The sequence below is a fragment of the Protopterus annectens genome, chromosome 6.part0 (genome assembly GCF_019279795.1).
Source record: "Protopterus annectens isolate FY-2018-M chromosome 6.part0, PAN1.0, whole genome shotgun sequence".
Classification (NCBI taxonomy): Eukaryota; Metazoa; Chordata; order Ceratodontiformes; family Protopteridae; genus Protopterus; species Protopterus annectens.
In genome coordinates this window covers 1,057,385,112-1,057,411,070 of record NC_056737.1, presented here as the reverse complement: position 1 = coordinate 1,057,411,070, position 25,959 = coordinate 1,057,385,112, and the positions used below count along the sequence as shown (strand labels likewise).

At 44.6% G+C, this 25,959-nt stretch overlaps 1 protein-coding gene across 4 annotated transcripts in view; it reads right to left on the bottom strand.

Moving 5' to 3' along the window:
* RBM25 (RNA binding motif protein 25) overlaps positions 1 to 25,959 on the bottom strand; it is a 1,759,384-nt gene that overhangs the window by 1,490,856 nt on the left and 242,569 nt on the right. The gene's annotated exons all lie outside the window — the stretch shown is intronic.

The window sequence follows — 25,959 nt, the reverse complement described above, 5'->3', positions numbered from 1 at the left end:
TGTGGCTGGGCCATTCCAAAACTTTCATTTTCTTCGAGTGAAGACATGATTTTGTGATTTAGATGTAAGCTTGGGGTCACTGTCGTGGTGAAAAGCTGAAATTCCTCTTCATCTTTCTAGCAGATGCATGAAGGTTTTGGGACAAAAGTGACTGGTATTTGGAACTGTTTATAATTCCCTCCACTTTGACTAAATCCCCATTTCCAGCTGAAGAAAAGCAACCACAAAGCATGATACTGCCACCACTTCACCATGGGGATGGTGTTCTTTTGGTGATGCGAAGTGTTATTTTTGTGCCAAATGTCCATTTCGGAATTGTGGCCAAAAAGATCAACCTTGGTCTCATCAGACCATAACACTTTTTCCCACATGCTTCAGACAAAAGATTGTGCATACCTCAATATTTTACTGAAGGGGTTGCTTAGGTGAATGTCTCCGGGTGCTGCATGTGTATACCTGGACATCCTAATGAAGATGTTCCTTGGGGAAAAACTTCTCAGGTTAACAGTACTAACATTTTAAACTTGTCCCTGGTTATGTAGAAATGCTGGAATGATAGCCAACAGGAACAGTGCTGATCAATATATCCAAACATGCTAAACGTATAGTCTGATTTAGTCTTTCTTTCTACTGAATAATGTCTGGGTGGTATGAGAGGCTTAGTATTTTATTGCTGATTGTTGGCATTGCTAAACCAGATGTTTTCTACAATATTTCTGCATTTTTTACTTTTGTGTCTTATTATAACCAGAGGAATGGTTAGGTGAGATATCATGAATTACTACTTTTTGGATGAATTCTTACACGGATGGACCAGATAACTTAGCCATTTCTGCTTGTAAATCTCTTTCTGATTATACTCAGTAGTTGCCTGAGTGTGGTAAAGGTTATTACTTGTTGACTATTACCAGCATGCAGCCACCATACATTTTGGGCATTTTTCTTGGCTTTGTCAGTCATGTGTGGAATTTAGGTGGGAGGAAGGGCTCAGTAATATCCAAGTGTTATACTATTTTTACTGAATTACTCAGGTCTTCTCCCAAAAGATGATAATGAATCTGTATTACATAAGAGCTGCACAAGGTAATATAATAGGTATAATGAATGCCTACTCAATAGGTTATGTGCAGCAATTATCACCTCTTTCTGAGCCTGCATAACTTTGCACTAATGAAATGCAGGTCATTATCATATTAACAATAAGTGCAGTTACAATATACCGCTGAGTCATCATCACTTTTCAGGTAAAACTCTCAACAGCTGTCAGTGTTATTCACATAAGTAGACATTGTTATCATATTGATGAATGCACAAGCCAGATTGTGTTTTTTATCTGCTGTTCTGGGAGTCACTGGAAAGGGAGCAGCCAAAAACCCTACGCTGTCCCATCGCCGAATCTTGTTTTGGTGGGTGCATCACAGGGGGCATACCCAGCCAGCATGGATCTTGTGATCCACCTGGATCGCAGTTGGGAACTTGGAGACTCTTCAGCTCAGTCCCATAGTGCTGCTGTCCTAGGTAAGTATGGGCTTGGGTGTGCCACTGTCACTTTACATGTGCCCTTGCTGTGCACCCTTGTCAGTGTCCACTCATGCTTTATTTCACGGAATGCATTCATGCATGGCTTGATGCACAGGGTCGGTGGATTTACAATCTGCCATAACGGCATCACCGCGGAAGATGTTCACCTGTTCAGAACGGATGGCAATCACCTGAGGAGGGCATTGCGTTGTTCTTGACCAACCTCCACAATGGCGTGAGGAGAGCCATGCAAGATTGCTAACATGCAGCTTGTGAGAAGAATGGAAAACACCCATGACCAAGTCGGACCAGTATAGTAAGTGAAACACTATTATGAAATGTGTTGTGTAAAATTAATTTCTCTGAGCTTGGCAAATGACTTATGGAAATTATGATTTTTTTCATCTTTTGGTAAATAACTTTGCAAGGGAGCATCTGAAAGTGCCAAGTAATATCTCATTTTGAAGACAGTATTACTGGTTCTAACATGATAAAAGAATTGTGCCTGTATGTTTGACGTGCGGATATCAAAGTTTATTTTGGACGTAGGTTATGGAAATTATGATTTTTTTTCATATTTTGGTAAATAACTTTGCAAGGGAGCATCTGAATGTGCTAAGTAATACCTCATTTTGAAATAATTACTTATAGTTCTAACATGGTAAAAGAATGGGGCCTGTATGTTGTACTCATAGGCAGATATCAAAGTTTGTTTCGGACTTAGGTTATGGAAATTATGATTTTTTTTTCATATTTTGGTAAATAACTTTGCAAGGGAGCATTTGAATGTGCCAAGTAATATCTCATTTTGAAGAAAGTATTGCTGGTTCCAACATGGTAAAATAATTGTGCCTGTATGTTTGACACGTGCAGATATCAAAGTTTGTTTGGGACTTACAGTTATGGAAATTATGACTTTTTTTTCATATTTTGGTAAATAACTTTGCAAGGGAGCATCTGAATGTGCTAAGTAATACCTCATTTTGAAATGATTATTTATAGTTCTAACATGGTAAAAGAATGGGGCATGTATGTTGTACTCCTAGGCAGATATCAAAGTTTGTTTCGGACTTAGGTTATGGAAATTATGATTTTTTTTCATATTTTGTTAAATAACTTTGCAAGGGAGCATCTCATTGTGTGAAGTAATACCTCATTTTGAAGACAGTGTTACTCCTTACAACATGGTAACAATAGGGCCAACCATGTTACTAATGGCAGCAGCTGCTTCCCAGGGACGTTAATAGCATTCTGACACAACAGGGAGACTTGCACTATTCCCTCTGCCAGGCCCGACAAGAGTGCCTCTCCCTTGCCCACTGAAGGGAGTCCAAAGGTTGCAGAAGACGTGGTTAACCACTGCCCAGTGAGGGGACTCCAACAGTTGCAGAAGATATGGTTAACCATCGGTCTTACAAGGCTTGTGGGTGCTACACCAAAGGGATCAAAGATAAAAGATGAGTGGTCTCAGGTACAACAAATGGCCACAGCAGAGTAACCCACTTGCGGCTGAGGCAAATTCCTAACCTGCTGTGTTGGCAAAGGTTGCTCGCTTAACTTTTTCTTTTTGGGCTGGAAGGAGGACAGACTGTGGGACCAGTAATCTGGTCCATGGTCAAGCCAAAAACACTGCCTCCTTCCCTGTGAAAACAAGCAACAATTGCTGGTAAATACTACCAGTCCACAAAAGTTACTTTTTTGACAAAAAACAACACACACAATAAAACGCACTTTAAAACACTATGCCAGTCGCACAAAAGAAAAATAAACAAAATTTTTCCACAGTAAAAATGTTTTCCATTACTTAATGCTACTTTTAAAGTGAAATGAGAAAACAAGCCCTATTTTGAAAGTATGTTACAGTCTCGAGACAGTCTGTTAAAACAAGCACTCCCAGCTTTAAAATAACTTTCCTGAAGAGGAAAACAATAAAATATCAACAAAATTAAGGAAAAAAGTTATGTACTCACCATAATGTTCCATGTGTGTTGTTCATCTCACCTTCATTCTTAGTAGGTTGGATTCAGATACAATCCTCGGATCCAACTCGGCCTTATATACAAGCTCGAGGTCTTTCCACTAGCTCGTGGCTAAACCCTATCCCATCATGCACTAGGAGAGCTCCCCAGACCTTATTTAGTATTCAATTTATATCTGCAAACAAGAGTCACTTAATACCTTACAGAGCAATCAAGAAGGTCAGAGATCGCAAATAGCCAACTGTATCAACTCGGTCTTCCAGGAGCAAAGGGCTGGGGAAGGAGTGTGGGATCTAAGAATGAAGAAGAGACGAGAGATGGAATGTTATGGGGAGTACATAACTTCTTTATTTGATGATGTCCTATCTCTTTGTCATTCTTAGTAGGTCAGGACAGCGTCTCTAGCACCATCTTTCTTGGGTGGTTCAAGAGATCATATTCTTCAGAACTGTGGAACCAAAGGTGGCCCTGTTCCTGGAGGCTAAATCGACTTTGTAATGAGTGAAGAAGGTATGTGGTCTTGCTCACGGTGCTGCAGCACAAATGGTATCAATTGGCAGTCTAGCCCGAATGCTGGAAGAGGTTGTAATGGTTCTTGGAGAATGGCCTTTCACTTTAAGAGGAAGATCTTTCTTCTGAGATTTATTTACAAAGGTTATACAACCCGAGCGCCATTTTGAAACGTCACTTAAGAAACTGGAGCACCTTTCTTTGAATCTGAAAAGGACACAAATAGTTGGTCAGATTTTTCTAAAGTCCTTTGTCCTGTGTAAGCAGAAGCATAACTGTCTATGTACCATCCAGTTGGTGCAACATATATTCTGTCATTCTCATAGTTGGGGAAAAATACTGGTAGCTCTACGGATTGGTTCAAATTAGATTCCGAACATTCCTTGGGTAAAAAGGATGGGTTTGTTCGTAAGGATACTCTAGTCTCTGTGGAAAAGCATGTTGGGGCTTTACTCACAACACTTGCAGCTCTGACACTTCTACCAGCAGTAATAGCTATCAAAAGAATAGCTTTCCAAGTCAAATATTTGAGATTGCAGGATGATGCAGGCTTAAATGGGGGCAACATCCAATGGGATAAGACAAAAGTTCAAGTTCCATGGTGCTGGAGGGTCTTTAGTAGGTGGTCTTAATAAAGTACCTTTAAGAAAGGCTTTGCATAGTCTGTGGGACATCACATTGAGGCCTGATTCCCCTAAATAGAAATTAGATATCACTGCTAACTGAACTCCAATACTAGCTGCAGCTGCACCTTCATTGAATAGTTTGGCTAAGAACTCTAGAATGAAAGCTACTGGGGCAGAAAAAGGCTTAACGTGATTATTTGGTCCATAAAGAAAATCTTTTCCATTTGCTTTCTCCTTGACACCTTAAGAGCTGAAATCAGGATATGTTTTACTGAATGAGAAAGGTTAGGGAGCCTGGCTATGTTTGGAAATGGAGCAGCCAAGCTGTCAACTTGAGAGTGTGAAGGGAGGGATGGAGCGTCCATGATGCATGAGTCAGGAGGTCTAGAACTGGGTCCAGAATTCAAGGCTCTTTCTGGAGATACGGCCACTGGAAGGGGAACTAGATTTGACGAGACCAATATGGGGCGATGAGTATCAAGTTCCTTCCCAGGTAAATGGCTTTCTGAAGAACTTTGGGTATCAACGGAAATGGAGGAAAAGTGTAGAGGAGACCAGAGGGCCAATCATGGACAAGTGCATCCCTTGGTGACTCCATTGGGTTGTGTTCACAGATGTGGCAAAAAAGTCACAGCAAAGCCGGCCCCATTTGCGGAAAATCTTTTACGCCACTTCCTTGTTTAGGGACCACTCACGAAGCAACAGAATCACTCTGCTGAGTCTGTCTGCAATCACGTTGGACTTCCGCAAAATGTGCGTTGCTATCAGAAAGCGTTAGGAGGAGATTGCCCAGTGCCATACCCTCAGGGGCTCTCGACAAAGGGAGTAAGATCTGATTCCTCCTGGTTTGTTTATGTACCATACAACTGACATGTCTGTCTGTATCGCAATAGACCCCATTGGAAGAGAGTCCTGGAATGCTTGCAACGCTAAAAGCACTGCTCTCATCTCTAGGACATCGATGTGCAAATGGGCCTCGTGATCCTGCCAAATGCCTTGGACCGTCTTTCCCAGATAATGCCCCCCCCCCAATCTGGGAAGCATCTGTGGTCACTGTGGCTAAAGGTTGATGAAGTACCAAGTGTTGACCTAACGTCTCATGAGTGGAGTATAACCACCAGCAAAGATCTTTTTTGCAAGATTCTGTTAGCAATATCTTGTGGGACATGGGGAGTTCTTGCATCGACCACTGAGTGGAAAGTAGCTACTGGAGAATTATGTGTAGACGTGCTAAGCGGATCAAGGTTATTGCTGCTGCCATGGTCCTTAAGACTCAAACACTCTTTGCTTGTACTTCTTTCTTAGGAAGGAGATTCAAGACCTAACGCTTAAAAATTATTGCCCTTTCTGGAGGAAGTTTGGCCATTATTTTTTGTGTATCTAGTCCTATAAAAATTATATGCTGAAACGGCAGCAAGGCAGATTTTTCATAGTTTATTGTGATCCCTAAGTGAAGCACAGCTACAAGGTGGTGTCTCTTGCTTTTCTTAGTAGATGCTCAGTGGTGGTGGTTAGGAGTCAGTCATCTAGGTATGGAAGCACTCTGAATCCTAGACGTCTCAAGTGAGACGCAACAACTGCCATACACTTGGTGAACACTTTGGGGGCTGTAGTAAGGCCAAAGGGCAGAGCCGGAAACTGGTAGTGGCTGGCTTCCAGCCTAAAGAGCAGGTGTCTCCCGGAGCGCCTGTCCATTTTTATATGTTAGTATGCATCCTGTAGGTCGACTGAGCACATCCAACTGTCTTGTCCCAAAAACGGGAGTATTGACTGCGGTGTCACCATCCAAAGTTTTACTTTTTTTTTCCAGACTTGTTTAGGTTGCTGAGATCCAGAATTGGTCTCCAGTCTCCTGTTTTCTTTGGAATTAAAAAGAAAGTACAGTTTTGTACCTACCATAAATGTAGATGTCCGATAGGAATGCATCTGCAGTCCTTACAAATGGGTTGTCCTGTCGTCAGGCAGCCCTTCGGTCGGCCGGATTCCAAAGTCTGGGTCTGGCCTCGGCTGGTGGCGCACTTCACCCGACGTCATAGCTGCAGTTATTCGGGTATAAAGGCATCAGCCGACGCCATTTTCCTCAGTGTTTCTTGCCCCAGATGCCAGGTGCCCTCTTGGAAGGCTAAATTTGGATAAATGCCAATGATTCCAAATAGTAGAGAGCAAACACAAAAAATAAGCATGTATGTACATATATACAAACAAATACACCATAATAGATCCCCCCCAAGCTAGCTGAAGGCTGGCAAATACCCTAGGAGTACCTCAGAGGGGAAGGTGGGTGGGTAATCCTGACTGCAGATGCATTCCTATCGGACATCTACATTTATGGTAGGTACAAAACTGTACTATGTCCTTCAAGGATGCATCTACAGTCCTTACAAATGGGTAGAATACCATAGCTAAGCAAAGGGAGGAGGAAAGAGTAGAGATTATGGTGTAGCTAGGATCCCTTGCAAAACTGCAGTGGCAAAACCTGCTCGTGATCTAGAGTACAAAGGTAAATTGTAATGCTTGGCAAATGTATGCATGGAGGAGGTCCAAGTAGCAGCCTCTATAATGTCCTTGGTAGCCACTCCTCGTAAGAAGGCTGTGGTAGTGGCTGTAGCCCTTGTGGAGTGAGGCCTGATGTTCTCTGGAGTTTTCTTTCCATGATGGGAGTAACAAAATCTAATGCAATTTCCTACCCATTTGGAGATTGTCTGTTTTGAAATTGGTTTTCCTTCCTTTCCTGTGGCATATGCTACCAGAAGCTGGTCAGTTCTTCTATTGGACTTAGTCCTGTCCAGGTAGTAGCGTAACTGTCTGTGTACATCCAAGGTATGCAAAAGTCTTTCTCCCCTGTTTTGTGGGTTTGGAAAGAATGTAGGTAGGTGGATAGCCTGATTTAATGACACTCTGGATACCACCTTAGGCATAAATGTAGGATTTGTTCTCATGGACACTATCTTGATGGAAGATCAGGAAGGGTTGCACTGCCATTAATGCCTGTAGTTCAGAGACCCTTCTTGCTGAAGATATTGCCAGCAGGAAAGCAGTCTTCCAGGATAAGTATTGTAATTCTGCTGTTGCTGCTGGCTCGAAAGGAGGAAGTGTCAATTTTTCTAGCACAAAGTTCAAGTCCCATGCTGGCAATGGTGGTTTCCTGGGAGGTTTTACATTTTTAATTCCTCTCAGAAACTGTCTGAGCAGGGGATGAGAGAAGACAGGAGGATCCAAGTTGTATTGTGCTGAAATAGCTGATGCATGTATCTTGATGGAAAAATAGGACAGGCCTGTGTGGAAGAGCTCTGCCAAGTACTCCAATATGTTGGCCATGTTTACCAGAGTCACATCTTCTCCCTTTGCAGTACTCCAAATGAGATATATTTTCCATTTTGCTGCATAATTCTTTCTTGTTGAAGGTCTGCGAGCCTCCAGGATTATGTCTTTAACCCTTTGGGATAAATTTGGGTTAATTGCTGTTATGTAATGTTCCAGGCAGTTAGCTGCAGAGTTTTCAGGTTTGGATGCAGGATGTTGTAGTTGTTCTGTGTTAACAGTAATGGAATCAGGGGTAGTGTCCATATTTGTTCCCGAGACATACTCCTCAGCAATGGGTACCAATGTTGTCTTGGCCAGTCTGGAGCTATCAGGATGATCCTTGGATGGTCCTCTTTGATCTTCAGAAGCACCTTGTGCATCAAAGGAAGTGGTGGAAATGCGTATGCTGTCAGGTTTTTCCAACTGAAAGATAGGGAGTCCACCTTCCAAGCAAGTGGGTGGTACGTCCTTGTGCAGAATTTCTTTAGCTGGTGATTGAATGGGGATGCAAACAAGTCTATTTGTGGTAATCCCCATTCCCTTGTGATGGCTTTGAAGATGTCCGGATGAAGCATCCATTCGTGGGCATCTGTGGTTGTTCTGCTTAATCTGTCTGCTAGAATGTTTTCTTTTCCCGGTACAAAAGTTGCTTGTAACTGAATGTTGTAGCTCAGAGCCACATCCCATAGGTCCAGTGCCAGCCGGCATAGAGGATATGAATGGGTGCCTCCCTGTTTGTTGATGTACCACATAACTGTGGTGTTGTCTGTCCTTATCATCAACTGACCTTCTTGGAGAAATGGTCTGAATGACTGGATTGCCAATTTTACTGCCAGCATTTCCTTTAGATTTATGTGTAGGCGCAGTTGGTCCCGAGTCCATAAGCCTTGTATGCACTTGCCCTGCATGTGTGCCCCCCAACCGAGGTCTGAGGCATCTGTTGTGATGGTTTGGCTTGGTTGGCTGTTGCAGAAGGGCAATCCTGTGTTTGATTGGCAGGCCTGAGCCCACCATAGGAACTCTTGTTTCAGGCATGGGATTATTGGGATTTTGGTTTCTAGGCTGTGCTTGTGTTGGGACCACAAATTCCTTAGGTACCACTGTAGCTTTCTCATATGCAGTCTGGCATGAGGGACCAGAATTATGCAGGATGCCATAAAGCCTAGAGCTTGCAGTACTTTTCTTGCAGTTAGGTGGTTCTGCTTTGTTAATGCCAGGAAGTAGAGAGGTAGTTGCTCTTTCTTTTCTGCAGTTAGGAATGCCATTTGTTTTGATGTGTCCAGCTCTGCACCCAGAAAGGTTATTCTTTGGGATGGAATCAGCCTTGACTTTTTTATATTGACTGTATATCCCAAGGCTTGCAGCAGGTAAATGACTCTTTGTAAGTCTTCTGCTAGCTTGTTTTTGTTGTCCGCTTGAATCAGGCAGTCGTCCAGGTAGGGATAAATTTGGATTCCCTGAAGTCTGCAATGAGCAATTACTGATGCTAGGCATTTCGTGAACACTCTGGGCGCAGTAGATAAGCCAAAGGGCAATGCTGAAAATTGATAATGCTCTGATCCTGCAAGAAATCTGAGGTATCTTCTGCAAATTGGTCTTATGGGGACGTGCAGGTATGCCTCCTTGAGATCTAGAGTTACCAGCCAAGACTCCTTGCCCAGCATGGGAAGAAGCTGCTGTAGGGTCAGCATTTCGAATTTTGGAACAATAAGGAATGTGTTTAAAGCTGACAGGTCTAGAATGGGTCCCCATTTGTTTTCTTTTCTTGGTACCAGGAAGAGTCTGGAGTAAAATCCCTTTCCTTGCTCCATAGATGGTACCTTTTCCACAGCTCTCATTCTTAATAGCTGAGATATTTGTTTTAGAGCTTCTGTCCTTTGAGTAGGTGGTAGGTTTGGCATTCCTCTCTTCCCTGGTAGAGTATGGAAATGGAACCTGTAACCTTGGGCTATAGTTTGCAAAATCCATTTTTCCCTTGTGATGCAATGCCAGTTTTTTGAGAATAAGGTTAATTTTCCGCCTAAGGGTGCTTCTAGTTGTTCCCTGGTAGGCGGTGCCACTGTCAAGTCACTGTGATTGAGTTGTTGTAGAGGTGGTGGCTGCGTCCGTGCCTCGCTGGTTGTTACCTTGCCATTGGCGTCCCCTGTAGGCACCCCTGGATTGGTTTCTGCCTCTTGAACGCCTATTCCTGCCCCTCTGAGGCTTAGAGGAGTCCGGAAAGGACCAATTCTTGGAGGGCCAGTTCCTGCTAAACCTTGGAGGTTGAACCTGTAAGAAATCTTTCACCGTTTGCACAGATTTCGCCTTCTCTTCCATCTTTTTTAGCACCTGCTGAGCAAGGGAACCAAATAAATTGACCTTGTCCATGGGTACATCCAAAAGCTTTGATTTGACATGGTCTGGTAATGCCTGTTCTTTCAACCATGCATGTCTCCTGAAAACTGTGCCAGTCATGGCTGATCTAAAGGAAGCCTCCAGTGCATCATAGCCACATTTTAAAGAATGGTTACTAACCTGCTGTATGTTATGTACCATTTCCTGAACATATTTTTTATCTAAAGATTCCTCAGAGGAAAGCTTTTTAGTTAACTGGTCAAGCATAAACTCTTGATATTGAATCATATGAAATTGGCAGTTTAAAGCCCTAGCTGACAAGGTAGCAGAAGTGTAAACTTTTTTACCCCATCTCTCTAAGGACCTGGATTCCCTTTCAGAGGGGAGGGGTTTTTTTAGTAGAAGTAGCAGCTACAGCTTTAGGGCCCTGGGCAATGGTCTCTGGATCTGCAAAAGGAGCCTTGTATAAATGGTGATGAGTGTCCGGGACCCTGTAGAACCTATCGGGCTTAGCAGGAGCCGGAGGTAATGAATCAGGAGCAGTGCAAGCATCATTAAATGCATCATCTACAACAGAAAGAACTGGAGGTATAGCTAAAGGCCTATGTTGTGGCAAATGTAGAAAGGTTCTAAGCCTTTTTCTGGAGTCTGAGAAATCTTGGCCCTGCCACTGAAATTGTTCCCTCATAGCATGCAAGGTTTCCCCAAAGGAAAATTCCTCAGGTGGAGAGGCTGAAGGAATGGACTCTTCAGCATCACAGTCTTCGTAAGGAGAATAAGAAGCCTCAGGAAGGTCTGTATGTTCTGATTCATCAGAGGAACCATCATTGGATACTGGTTCAGGAGGCTCTGCTCTAGGTCTCTTTTCTGGAGGTGGGAGAGAGGACCTGTCTGGATGAGGCTGGGATCCACGAAATAAGGTAATTAAATCCTCAGCCAAAGATAGCATATGAGAGCTAGTGCTGGGCCTGTGTGAAGGGGTTTGGCAGGCACAGTTTTGGAAGCTTTGGCTGCTTTAGCCCTGGCAAAGGCCTTGATAGACATGGCTGCAGGAGGCCTAGCAGCTCCACGTGCAGGGGTTGAAATATCCAGGGGAATTGTGTCTGATAATTCCTGAGAAACCGCAACAAAAGGCTGGATTTCAGAAGCAGATTCTACCAGGTTAGAGGAGGCCTCGGTAGAAGGCATGGTTTCGGCTGGAGAAAGAACCGCTTGCTCGGTTTCGGCCGAAACCGAGACACTCGCGGTTTGCTTAATCGCGGTTTTGTCCGAGACCGCGGACCGCGAGTGTCGGTCCTTTTCTTTTCGTTTTTTGGAAATTTGCGTAGTCGGAGGATCCGACGGCATAATATAGGCAAAATCAGAGCCGAAAATTTGTTCAGCAAACTCCGACCGACGTCTAAGCATCCGTCGGTTAAAAGAAGCGCAGGCTAGACAAGCTGCTACGTCGTGGTCTGGGCCTAAACAATGTATACAATAGGAGTGGAAATCTTTATGAGGTATTTGTTTCCCACAAGATAAACAGTTATTCACTTTCTCTGACATCGGCTGAGGCAAGAAAGAGTCCCCAACGGGGTACTTAGCTTTTTAGAAGTCTTCGAAGTAGTATTCGGTAGTAGTAATCTCTGGATCTGACCGACCGGCACTTGCGAACAGCTTCTGCTTCGGGCGCCACGCAGCAAGAAAGACTGAGGAAAATGGCGTCGGCTGATGCCTTTATACCCGAATAACTGCAGCTATGACGTCGGGTGAAGTGCGCCACCAGCCGAGGCCAGACCCAGACTTTGGAATCCGGCCGACCGAAGGGCTGCCTGACGACAGGACAACCCATTTGTAAGGACTGCAGATGCATCCTTGAAGGACATCCTTGATTAAGTTCTGAATCCTATTTGGTATGCGGGAACTGTTTGGATGACTCTTCTGTCTAGCAACTTTTGAATTTCTAGAGTTGCTTGTTCTCTTTGACTGGGTGGAACGTCCAGGATATTTTGTATGCTTGGGTGGGGAGAAGAAAGGGGTATGGAGTAACCTCTGGTTTTGCATCCACTTGTCTTTTGTTACTGTCAGCCAGGCTTTTTGGGTACTAAGATAAGCAGCCCCCAACTGCCTCCAGAGATGGACAGGCGGGCCTCCATTCAGGAGCGCTGAAAGGGCTTACCAAAGGAAGATTCCCTGTCGGCCTGATTCTGCGGACCCCCTCTGCCACGTGGTCGGTGTCTTCCACAACCACTTCCCCCTCTGCCCTGGGGGAAGAAACACCATGTGTATCCTGGAAAGCCCTCTGGAATTTTAGAAACCACATTTTTCCACTACGTTTCTGACCTTTACGGTAAGGTCTGGTAGGTAGGGAAAAATAGATTTCTACGGCAGAGAGTCTTTCTTTCTTGTTCACACCTGGTTAGTGTGTCCTTGACTTTTGGCCTGAACAAGGACAAGCCATCAAACAGGCTCCGCAAAGTCACACAAGCGGATCCAGGAATGTTTCCTTAGGGAAATCACTGAACCCGCTGTTCTGCTCGCTCCATCTGCTGCATAAGAAACCAGTCTCATGGAGGAATTGATCACTGAATTTAAGGTAGAGAGCTAAGAGAAAACTTTCTCTGACACCCCCTTCAGCTACTGAATCTTGGAGGGTATCTCCTAGCTCTTTCAGCAGATCTCTCTCTACTCTGGTAAAATGAGTCAGGTAATTCAGAAACCTAAGAGCAAATGTTGTTGAAGAAAAAAATGCGCTTTCCATATCTGTCCATCGTGCGAGACTCCTTGTTCGGTGGAAGGACAGAAGGCAACATCTCAGAGGTCCTTCTTGGTGGCTGCCACCGCCAACACCACAGGAACCGGTTCCACAGAATCTAGAGACTCCCACGTCTTTCAAGAAACTAAATCCATAAGCTCGTCGAAAGGCGGAGACACCCAAGTGGAGGAAGGGTGAGATCCAAAAGCCTTCAGGTATACAGACTCCTCCGCTGAAGGGGTGCTGGACTTCCAGCCACCTCTCTAAGTATTTCCAAGATGTCTCTAAAAGAGACATAATCAGGAGGTGACCGTGGGGACCCTTCAGCTAACTCGAGGTCCATATCTCATGTGACAGACTCCTCTGGGGAGTCTCAATGCTTCCTCCTGCAGCGGAATCTTGCTGCTTGTTTTCCCAGGGAAGGAGGCAGCGTTGTTCGCTTTACCATGGAAAAGGGGTACTCTGGAGAAGTTTCAAAGAGTGGGGGGGGGGCATCCTGAGGATTAGGATCTCCACGTTCCTACGGATGCAAGGGTATAGAGACAGACAATGGTGCTTTTGGGGGAAGAAAGTCCAGAGATATGAGTGGAGCTGCCTGTGGAGAAAGCACTCTCCTCATGGAAGACCTCGAGCTTGTGTATAAAGCAGAGTCAGATCCAAGGATTGATTCAGAACCCAACCTAGAATGAAGGAGAGACAGGACAACATCACACTGAAAGTTTTTTTCCTCCAAAGGGAACTTATCTGCCCAGGAAAGGAACGCATAAGCTGGCCGTCAATCTTAAAAAAGCCTCAGAGCAGTGTACTCTTCAATAACAATGCTGAAGGGCTTCATGCCCAAACATGTCTTTTAATCAGCTCAGCAAGATAGTCTGGGCGCATGGAAGGTTCTCTGAAGCTTTGAAGGCTGGCTGTTATATCCTTGGCAGGATATAACCCATACAGTAAAAGCTATTGCAGCAGTGATCAATGTGATGAACATCTGAAAAAGTGTGATGATCAACTTGAAAATCTAAAAACCTTCCTGAAAGAAGGGTGGATTGGAATTTGAAGGTAGGCATCCTTCAGATCCAAGCAAACCAGAAAAACCTACTGAATGGTGAAGGGGAGAAGAGTCTGGAGTGACAGCATCTTGGATAAGGGGACCTTAAGGAAGGTGTTCAGAAGGAGGAGATCCAGTATGTATCCATTCTCCTCCTTTTCTTTGAACAAGAAATAGTCTAGAGTAGAACCCTCCTCTCAAATGTGCTGTTGTGGCACAGGTTCTATTGTACCTTTTTCGAGCAAGACTTGAATAATGGGGGGATAAACAGCTTTACCCGACTGGAAGATGGAGAAGGGATGCCCTTGAGCAAAGGTATTTTCTTCCAGGCCACTCCATAACCATGTCAAATAATGAAGGGGACCCATTTGTCTATGGTTATGAGCTGACAAACCATAGCTAGGGTGAGTCTTTTGGACAGGGAGGGATGGACTGAGGGTGGACAGGTGGGGCAAAAAGGTAGCCTGGTTGATTTGTCAGGATAGAGATGCCTCCCAGATTTTAAGTCCCTGTATGGTTTATCTTCATCTCTTCCTAGGCATTTTCTTTCCCTTTTCAGGGGGTCCAGACTCCCTGCGAGAGTCAGTGTTGTGTTTTGCTTTAATATCCAAGTGCTGAAGTGAGGAAAATTTGTCTCCAATATTTCATAATTTTCCCTTGTTCTTGTAAAGTTTTAAACAAGTTGGCTAAATCAGGGCCAAATAAAAGATCTCTATTCAAAAGAGAATACAATAGCTTGGGTTTGATGTCCTCAGGTAAGAGCCATCAGTAAAACCATGCATACCTTCTGATAGCAGAGCCAATAGCAACTACTCTAGAGGATGCTTGCACTGTGTTACAGCTGCAGATGATCCTACATATAACCAACTGTGAAGCCTGAGCAATCATGGACATGGCCTTTGGCTTCATGTCTACCATAGAAGCCAATGTTTATTTAAATTACCCACAGACAGCAAATATTTAGTCATTTGAGTCTGACAGTGCAGGGCTCTGAGAGCCAAAGTAGAAAACGTGTGTATACTTTTTTGCAAATCTGTCCACTGCCCTGCTATCTTCATTAGATGGAAGAGCATTAGCAACAGGTAGGACTTTTGGAGGATGTACGTGTTGATATGGAAAAAGCTGAACAGTTGGTCAAATGGTTCTTGTGCAGAAACTTCAGATCTTCAGGCACTTTCCAAAATCTCAGACCTTTAAAGCTAGTAACTGAGAATCAGGAGCACTGGAAGTAGAGGCAAAGGCATCCAGGACAGATGGGACCACCGCAGATGTGGGAGTGTCTACTTTAATATGTAGTAATACCTCTTTTGCACATCAGAAATTTGTCTGGATTCACACTCAAAATTCTTCATCACATTAGAAATGATTTCTCCAAAAGAAGCTTCCTCTGCAGGAGAATCATGGGAAAAGGAATCTTCAGAGGCCACTTGGCCTGGGAAGTGGATCTGAGAAGAGCAGGCCAGAGAGCGATCAGACTCAGACTGTGTCCGCATCCTCGGAGGATGAATCCAGATGTCTCAGCGGGAGTAGGTGCAGAGATGATAATACGAATGCCATGATGGCCCTGAATGGGCCTCAAGAAAAATCCATTCATTCTTTTCCTTAGATATCTATGGAGAGAAATTTTTCATTTCCTATTTTTTCTTTTTTAGGAGTGACATCCACTTTAACAGACAAGGAAGCTACGAACCTAGACATACCTCAATTAATGACCCAGAATTTTCTCTTCTACTAATATTTGTGGAATACCTTTGGGTCCTTCTCACCAGTGTTGCAAAAATCAATTGTTTCAGATGTGTGTGAATCAAATGCCATACCGGCCTCCCATGGGGTTGCAGTAGCAGGAATACAAAAAGCCAATGGGCATACCACTGGTTCCAAAACCTCAGCAGGAATGTCCAAATCCAACAAAGCGGTCATAATGTCAGGCCTAGGCCTCCTGAATAACTTCTTGTTGGGACATCAGAGGTGGAGGCATCTACCATCTAGCTTGGACAAGGAGCTTAGGGCGCTGGATCTCCAAGTATTAAGAGATGAAAGTCACATATATAAGGTTTTATGTACAAAGAACTGGCAAATACTACAATTTTTATAACCGTGCTTTGCACCTAAACAGAAAAGACACGCAGTAGAGATCCTTGTAGAGAATCCATCTACCACAATCACACTTAAAATTGCAAACCCCAAAGCTTTTAAGGAAAACCAAAATGTTTCCAAAATGTGGCACTTACCTGAACTAGTAAAGGCCAACAACTATGGGAAGAACAGACTGATGGGTGAGAGACCTGCGCTCAGACTGGTGGCAAGACAATCTGAGGTTTTACACTCATATGTCCGCTTATGTAACCTTCCACTTGCAAGCCTAGGTCATACATCAGATGTAGGGTTCTATGGAATATTTTGGCTTTGGTACCCAGACAAATGTCCAGGTTATTTGGCAAAATATACAACAGTTTGAATACTGCAAAAATGACCTAAGAAAGAACACAGAACATTCTCTTGCCAGACACACTATACTCTCATTTCTTACAGATGACTTACAAGAGGCCATATGTCCAACAGGTACTGTTTGAGGTGGTTATTACCATAGGTTCAGGATCCCTGACTTACATCACCCAAGAAAGTTAATTTCCTGTGCCCCAGAGACACAGAAGTGGTCCCCGGGGTGTATTTCCCATTTTCCATCCACGCATCAAGATTGTTCTTGAAGAGTACTAATGAGAAACTTTGCTTGACATAGATGGGTAGCTTGTTCCAGAGTATAGGAAGTCTTTGGGACAGGAATCTATCCCTACAGCATGTCCTGTTTATTGTGGTGACACGGTTTAGGTCCCTAGAGTGTGTAGCTCAGAGGGATTTGGATTTCTTTAGGTGTAGCATGTCCAACAGCTCTGGGTTTAACACAGCTTTATATGTTAGGCAGAGATCGCCTCGGAGTAGGCGATATGCTACAGAGTAAAGCTTCGGTTTCTTGAAACAGACAGTGTACGGCATCTGTTTCAGGCCAGTAATCCTCTTTGTGAGGTAGTTCTGTGGTCTTTCCAGCTGCTGGAGATGTCTTGCGAAGTACATTCCAAAAGGGGCGTTGTACTCTATAATGGATCGAATGAGTGCCGAGCACAGGGGAACAATGACCTTTTTATTTTCTGGATGAGAACCATTTTGTGATTAGGTGTGCCACATAGAAGAATTTCCTGACTACTGTGGTGATGTGATTATCAAAGGAGAGACTACTGCCTACCTGGGTCCCAAAGTCTCTTATCACACATTCGGCATTAAGTAGACTGCTGTTTATGTGATAATTCATGGGTACAGAGTTTTTACCAAAGGGGATGACAATGCACTTTTTGGCATTGGCATTTGTCTCTGAGGCCCTTTTGTAGGATGTCCACATCATTTGTGGACTCGACTATGGCTCCTAGTATGCAGTCATCTGCAAACTTCATTAGCCAGAGGGCTTCTGAGTTAGCCTGTACGTCAGAGAAGTAGATACCAAACAGGAGAGATCCCAGGACTGAACCCTGTGGGTACTCCACTTGTCACTGGTTTGAAGTCAGATTTGGAGTCTGCAACTTTTACAGTGTGGGTTCCGTCAGTGAGTCAGTTGGCAACCCATCTTGTGACACAGGGATTTATACCTAGTTTAGGGAGTTTAGCTATAATGCAAAAACAGGGGATGGTGTCAAAAGTCTTGGTGAGGTCAAGATAGGCTGTGTGAACCACTTTACCCTTGTCTACGGCTTTGGTAACTCACTCAAAGAAGTCCATTAGGTTCTGAAGGCATGATCTGCCTTTCACAAACCCGAACTGGGTGGGGTCCAGAGTTTGTAGGTTACCAATGTCTTTGTTTAGGAGTTCCATAATGATACATTCCATGGCCTTGCAGACCAGGCTCGTCAGGCTAATAAGGCGAAAGTTCCTAGGATTAGTGGTGGCTCCCCCTTTGTGGAGTGGGACAACTGTTGCTGTGCACCACTCAGTGGGCACAAAGCCTGATGTGAGACTATGACTGAACATGGTGCTTAGGTGGGCAGTCAGTTCATTCTGAAGTTAGTGTAAAACGCAGCCTGGGATGTTGTCCGGTCCCATGGACGCTGTGTTTTTGGTTTTAGAGAGTGCAGCTTTTACCTGCATAGATGGGATTACAGGCACACTGCATTCTTCCTGTATAGATATGGGCTCTTTAAGGGGGGGGGGGGGGGGTAAATTTAGCACTGAACCAATCTGCCAGGATGTTGGCAATATCAGTTGGTTCTGTAATTTTTGTGCCGTTGTCCAGTAACTCAGAGCAAATCTGAGTGCTGCCACTGACATTCTTGATGTAGCTATAGAATGCTTTGTGGTTGCCCTTAGAATCAGTGGCGATTCTGTTTTCGTAGCTGGCTTTGGAGGATCTTATAAGGGATCTCAGCTTCTTACTGAGGCTGACCAGGGAGCTCCTCCACTCATGGGATTCTACTCTCTTTTGCAACGGTTTCTTCCTTCTGTCGTAGAGTTTATGGCAGGGGACCACTAGATTGGCTTCCTATTTTTGGAGGATAGCGTCTTGGTTCTGTTTGGGATAGCACGATCCATGCACTCGTGTAAGTGCTTATAAAGTGCATTTGTGTAGGATTATCGCCCATCTGCATGGGTGTAATGAAGCTTGTCACTTCTGTCATAAGAAGCATGAAGCTGGCTTTGAAGAAATTTTTTACCGCTGTTTCCTTAATGGTGGGTGGGGGGTGGGACGCTGATATCCAGGGTGATTAGCTTATGGTCGGATCTGACCAACGAGGAGTTGACTTCAGGTGTGGAACACCGGTAACGCATGTTGGTAATGACTACGTCTAGCATACTGTTGCCCCTGGTGGGAGTGTGGATAAGTTGATCCAGGGCACTGGAATTTATTAATTCCAGAAAGCGTTGAGCAAAGGAGTTAGCACAGGAGAAGTTTCCTAGTTAATGGTGGGGTAATTGAAACCACCCATTATTAGGGTGTTTGGTTAAACCTTAATATTTTCCAGTATATCAAGAAAAGAGGAGTGGGGATCCTGGGGCATGGTGGGGATCTGTAGCAAGCTACAATTTGGATTGCAGTTTTGCCCAGAGTTAGTTGCCCTTGGATAATCTCGGATGCATTATGCTGCGCAACTAGCTTGGAGGTGGGGATATCCTTAATGAATATGGACACACCTCCGTCTTTGGTGTTCTGGTCCAGGTTAGATGGCCGAAAAGTGTGGTATGAGTTATAGCCTGGTAATGCAGAGGTGCTCTCTAGAGCCTTGAACCAGGTCTCAGTCAGGGCACAGATATCGATGTTCTCCATTTTAAGAAGTGCCTCAAGTGAGTGCATTTTGAGATTTAGACTTCTAGCATTGAGTAGCATTGCCCTTAGTTTTTGCTTGCCTGTTCCTGTTACGGTGGTGAATTTGTCATTTGAAACTTGCCTAAAAGAGGCACGACACGGATGGCAAGAGCTTTAGCCAGTATCCGGAATCCCAGGGGCAACAGGTGCAGGCCATCTCTGGCAAAGCATCGTGGTCTGTCGACCATATCACCCAGGTAGACAGATACTGGATCCCCTTAAAATGATACTAGAAGCTTAGCCAATTGAAGTCAATCATTTTGTCCTTGTACTGCGGTATCATTCTGGGCGATGGCAGAATGCCACTCAGGGCTAGGGTCATACCTGTCTGGGCTACAAGATCGGAGAGCTCTTCTATGTCTCTTTTCATGTAGTCCAGGGAGGTATGTCTCAGGTTGTTCACACAAACATGGACAATGACAGAGTCATATCTGTACTTGTTGTGGAGTGACCTGTGTGTGTGGGTTATGTGGCGGATCCTGGCAGCTGACAGTAAGCTTCTTCTTGTTTAGCCTGGTGAGTGGGACATCAGTGTGCCTGACTATAAAGTCACCTACGACCAGTGTGTTGGGCATGTTTATTTGCCTTATGGGCCGTGGTTTACTGGCACACTGAGTCTGTGGGCTATGTGTCATTTGGGTTGTGTTGGGGTGGAGGTTGCTTGCATTTCTGCTTTGGAGGTCTCAATTGCTTGGGCAGATTATTACGGAGAGCCTCTGTGAATGTTTTTGGGTTTCTATGTGTGGATTGTGGTGGTGTAGGTTTAGTGGGACTATGTGATGAGTGTGGTGTGGTGCAAGTGTTTACCTTCTCTTGACTGTCAAGTTCAGTCTTCGTTGGACAGAGCTTTATCTCCAGTTTGGCTAGACAAGTGCATCTCTCACAGGTTGTGGTGTTAGGATAGGAGGAGAAGGTTTGTCTCTGTACATGAGTCAATTGCTACATTGCCTCAAGATGCCCAGATTCATCAGATAGACAGGAGAGAAAGTACAGTTTTGTACCTACCATAAATGTAGATGTCCGATAGGTATGCATCTGCAGTCATCACATATGGGTTTGTCCTGCCTCAGGCAGCCCTTCGGTCGGCCGGATTCCAAAGTCTGGGTCCGGCGTCGGCTGATGTCGCCTCCCGACGTCAGAGCGCCTGGGGTATAAAAGCGTCAGCCGACGCCATCTTCCTCAGTTTTTCTTGCCCCAGATGCCAGGTGCCCTCTAGGAAGGCTAAATTTGGAGAAATGCAATAAAAATCCAAACATTTGCATAAATATATATATATATATATATATATATATATATATATATATATATATATATATATATATATATATATATACATACATATATATATATATATATATATATATATATATATATATATATATATATATATAAACAAATACACCATAATAGATCCCCCCAGCTAGGTAATAGAGGGGTAAGCACCCTAGGAATACCACAGAGGGGAAGGAGGGAGGGTAAACCTGACTGCAGATGCATACCTATCGGACATCTACATTTATGGTAGGTACAAAACTGTACTATGTCCTTCAAGGATGCATCTGCAGTCATCACATATGGGTAGAATACCATAGCCAATCTGGGGGTGGAGGAACTAGGAAAAGGATGGTGTAGCTAAGATACCCTGCAGGACAGCCGTAGCGAAGCCTGCTCCGGATCTGGAATATAAAGGTAAATTGTAATGCTTGGCAAATGTATGCACGGAGCTCCATGTGGCAGCTTCTAAAATGTCCTTTGTAGCCACCCCTCTTAAGAAGGCTGTGGAGGTGGCTGTGGCCCTCGTAGAATGAGGTCTAATGTTAGCTGGTACAGTCTTTCCATGAAATGAATAACAAAAGCGAATGCAATTTCCTATCCATTTTGAAATAGTCTGTTTGGAAATTGCTTTTCCTTGAGTACCAGCAGCATATGCTACTAGCAGCTGGTCAGCTTTTCTGAATCCTTTAGTTCTGTCCAAGTAGTAGCGCAACTGTCTGTGAATGTCCAGGGTGTGCAGTAGTTTCTCCCCTTTGTTTTGTGGATTTGGGAAGAAAGTAGGCAAGTGAATGGCTTGATTCAATGAAACCCTGGATACCACCTTTGGCATAAAAGTAGGATTAGTTCTTAATGAAAGTCTGTCCTGGTGAAAAATAATGAATGGCTGCACTGCCATCAGGGCCTGCAATTCCGAAACCCTTCTTGCTGAGGTTATTGCCAGAAGGAAGGCAGTCTTCCATGAAAGGTACTGTAGATCTGCAGATGCTGCTGGTTCAAATGGAGGCAGTGTTAGTTTTTCTAACACAAAGTTAAGGTCCCAAGCAGGAAGAGGTGGTTTCCGAGGAGGTTTGATGTTTTTGATTCCTCTTAGAAACTGTCTTAGGAGAGGATGAGAAAAGACAGGTGGATCAGTATTGTACTCTGCTGAAATTGCTGAAGCATGAATCTTAATAGAAGAGTAAGACAGACCACTGTGGAACATTTCTGCCAAATATTTCAGGATATGTGCCATGTTCATCACTGTGGCATCTAGGACCTTTGTGGTGTTCCAGATGAGAAATCTTTTCCATTTTGCTGAATAAGCCTTTCTTGTGGAAGGGCGGCGAGCTTCCATAATAATATCCTTCACCCTCTGGGATAGCTTATCCTGAGGAGGAATCAAGGTATTCTCCAAGCTGTTAGCTGCACTGTTTTCAGGTTGGAGTGTAGAGTTTTGTATCTGTGCTGTGTCAGTAGAAGTGGCCATAGAGGCAGAGGCCATGGTTTCGTACGTGACATGCTCCTTAGCAGTGGGTACCAGTGCTGTCTTGGCCAGTCCGGAGCTATGAGAATCACTCTTGGCTGCTCTGTCCTGATCTTCAGTAACACCTTGGTCATTAATTGGATAGGAGGAAAAGCATACACTGTCAGATTTTTCCAGCTGAAAGAGAGAGCGTCCACTTTCCACGCTTGTGGGTGGTATGTCCTTGAGCAGAATTTCTTCAGTTGATGATTATGGGGGGATGCAAATAGATCTATGTCCGGGCTCCCCCAAGATTGCGTTATCTGCTTGAAGATGTCTGGGTGCAGCATCCATTCGTGTGCATCCATGACATTTCTGCTTAAGCTGTCCGCCAGTGTATTGTCTTTCCCTGGCACAAACTGAGCTTGTAGCTGTATATTGAGTTTCAAGGAAAGATCCCACAGATTAATTGCCAGTCTGCAAAGAGGGTAGGAATGGGTACCTCCTTGCTTGTTTATGTACCACATAACTGTGGTGTTGTCTGTCCTTATTAGCAGATGGCCTTGATGCAGAAAGATTTTGAAGGCCTCGATTGCATGTATCACTGCTAGCATTTCTTTTTGGTTTATGTGCATGCGTAGCTCCTTTCGTGACCACTGTCCTTGGATACCTCTGCCCTCCATGTGCGCTCCCCAACCTAGGTCTGAAGCGTCCGTTGTAATAGTTTGGGAGATATTTGGCTTTGTGAAGGGCAACCCTCTGTTGGACTGGCTGGCCTGAGCCCACCACAGAAATTCCTTGTGAAGGCATGGAATGAGTGGCATTAAAGTTTCCAAACTGTGACTGTGCTGAGTCCATAAACTCCTTAGGTACCACTGTAGCTTTCTCATATGAAGCCTTGCTTGTGGAATCAAAAGAATACAGGATGTCATGTAACCCAGGGCCTGCAGGATTTTCCTTGCAGTCAGCTGAGTTTGCCTTGTCAGATTCTTGAAGTAATCCTGCAGCTGTCTTTGTTTTTCTTCTGTGAGATAAGCCATTTGGGTGGTTGTATCTAGATCCGCACCCAGAAAGGTTATTCTTTGGGATGGAACAAGTCTTGATTTGTGCATGTTGACTGTATATCCCAAGGCCTGTAGAAGATTGATGGCATAATTTAAGTCCTTTATCAAAGTTTGTTGGTTGTCCGCTTGTATAAGGCAGTCGTCCAGATATGGGTATATTTGAATCCCCTAAAGTCTGCAGTGTGCTATTACTGATGCCAGGCATTTCGTGAATACTCTGGGTGCAGTAGATAAGCCAAAGGGCAATGCTGAGAATTGATAATGCTCTGACCCTGCAAGAAATCTGAGGTTTCTTCTGCAACTTTGTCTGATAGGGACATGCAGGTATGCCTCCTTGAGGTCTAGAGTCACCAGCCAAGACCCCTTGCCCAGCATGGGAAGGAGCTGCTGTAGAGTCAGCATTTTGAATTTTGGCACAATGAGATAAGTATTCAGTGCGGACAAGTCGAGAATTGGTCTCCATTGATGCTCTTTTCTTGGAACAAGGAAAAGCCTGGAGTAAAATCCTTGGCCTTGTTCTGAAATAGGAACTTTTTCTATGGCTTTCATTTGCAGTAAGTTTGAGATTTGTTTCAAAGCCTCTGCCCTTTGATTTGGTGGCAGACCTGGCATGCCTTTTCTCTTTGGCAATGTGTGGAAATGGAACCTGTATCCATTGTCTATTATCTGGAGTGTCCATTTGTCTCTTGTAATGTTGTGCCAATTTTTTGAGAATAAAGAAAGCTTTCCGCCCAAAGGTGCTTCTAATTGAGCCCTGGATGGCGGAATCAAAGCAAAGTCATTGAGATTGTCCTTGTGCAGCAGTTGTAGGTCCTGAACTGCCCATCTGGATTGGAGGTTGCCATTGGCGGCCTCTGTAGGAGCCCCTAGCTTGCCCTCTACCTCTGGCACGCCTGTTCCTGCCCCTTTGAAATCTCTCTGTGTCCGGAAAGGACCAATTCTTGGAAGGCCAATTTCTGCTGAATCTTGGTGGTTGGACTTGAAGAAATTCCTTAACTGTTTGTACAGATTTTGCCTTTTCCTCAAATTTCTTTAGGACTTCTTGAGCAGTGGAACCAAATAACTTTTGCTTTTCCAGTGGAGCATCCAAAAGCTTAGCTTTAACATGGTCTGGCAGAGATTGTTCCTTCAGCCAAGCATGCCTGCGCATGACAACACCCGTCATTGCTGACCTACATGAAGCTTCCAATGCATCATAACCACACTGCAAAGAATGGTTGCTAACCTGCCGGGAGTTATGTACCAGATCCTGAATGGATTTACGGTCAAGGGGTTCAGTAGAAGACAGTTTCTTATGCATTTCTTCTAACAAATACTCTTGGTACTGTATCATACGAAATTGACAATTTAATGCCCTCATAGCAAGAGTGGCAGAAGTATACACTTTTTTACCCCATCTCTCTAATGCCCTGGACTCCTTTGCAGAGGGGAGTGGGTTCTTAGTAGTAACAGCTGCAATCCCTTTAGGGCCCTGTGAAATAGTTTCAGGATCAGCAGAGTGGGCCTTGTAAAGAAAATTATGTGTGTCCGGGACCTTGTAATACCTATCGGGCTTAACAGGGGCCAGAGGCAGAGTGTCAGGGGTCATACTAGAGTCTGAATACACATCATCAAAGACATTTAAAAAAGGAGGAATAGCCAAAGGTCTATGCTGAGGCAAATGAAGAAAAGTTCTTAGTCTTTTCCTGGAATCAGAATATTCCTGGCCCTGCCATTTGAAATGCTCTCTCATAGTGTGAAGGGTCTCCCCAAAGGAAAGCTCTTCAGGAGGGGAGGCTGAGTGGATAGATTCCTCTGCATCCAAATCCTCGTAGGCCAAATAAGCCTCCTCCTGGTAGTCTGAGTGATCCGAGCCATAAGAGGCCTCCTCTGAGGAAAGGGAATCAGGAGGATCCACCCTGGGCCTTTTGTCTAGAGGAGGTTGGGAGCCCCTGTCCGGATGGGGCTGAGAGCCCCTGGTTAAAGAGATAAGGTCCTCTGCTAAAGTTAGAATCTGTGAACTAGAAGAGGGTCCCTGAGGAATAACCCTGGGAGGCATGGCTTTAGTGTGTTTTGCAGCTTTAGCCCTGGTGAAGGCCTTAATGGACATGGATGCAGGAGGCCTGGCTGCACCACGTGCTGGTGTAGCTTTGTCTAAAGGTATGGTGTCGGAAGATTCCAATACACCAGTTTCTGAAGGTAATTCTGTAATCGACTCGGTAGGAGCCTCCGGGGCCGAGGCTGTTGGTTGTATTGTTTCAGGGTTCAGAAGTTCCAAGGACTCGGTATCAGCCGAGACTGGGACACTCGTGGTAGACCTAGCCGCGGTTTCAGCCGAAACCGCGGCCCGTGTGCGTCGGTCCTTGTCTTTCCGTTTCTTAATTAAATGTGATGTCGGGGTTTCCGACGGCATTTTGTATGGAAAACTAGCCCCAAAAAACTCTTCTGCAAATTCCGACCGACGTCTAAGAGTGCATCGGTTGAAGGAAGCGCAGGCTGAACAGGCCGAGACGTCATGGTCTGGGCCTAAGCAGGGGAGACCGTAAGAGTGGAAATCCTTATGATGTATTTGTTTCCCACAAGTTAAACAATTATTAACTTTTTCTGACATCGGCTGAGGCAAGAAAGAGTCCCCAACGGGGTACTTGGCTTTAGAAGTCTTCGGATAGCGAATTTACAGGAGCTGGCCGACCGGCACTTGCGAACTGCTTCTGCTTCGGGCACCACGCGGCAAGAAAGACTGAGGAAGATGGCATCGGCTGACGCTTTTATACCCCAGGCGCTCTGACGTCGGGGAGGGGGCG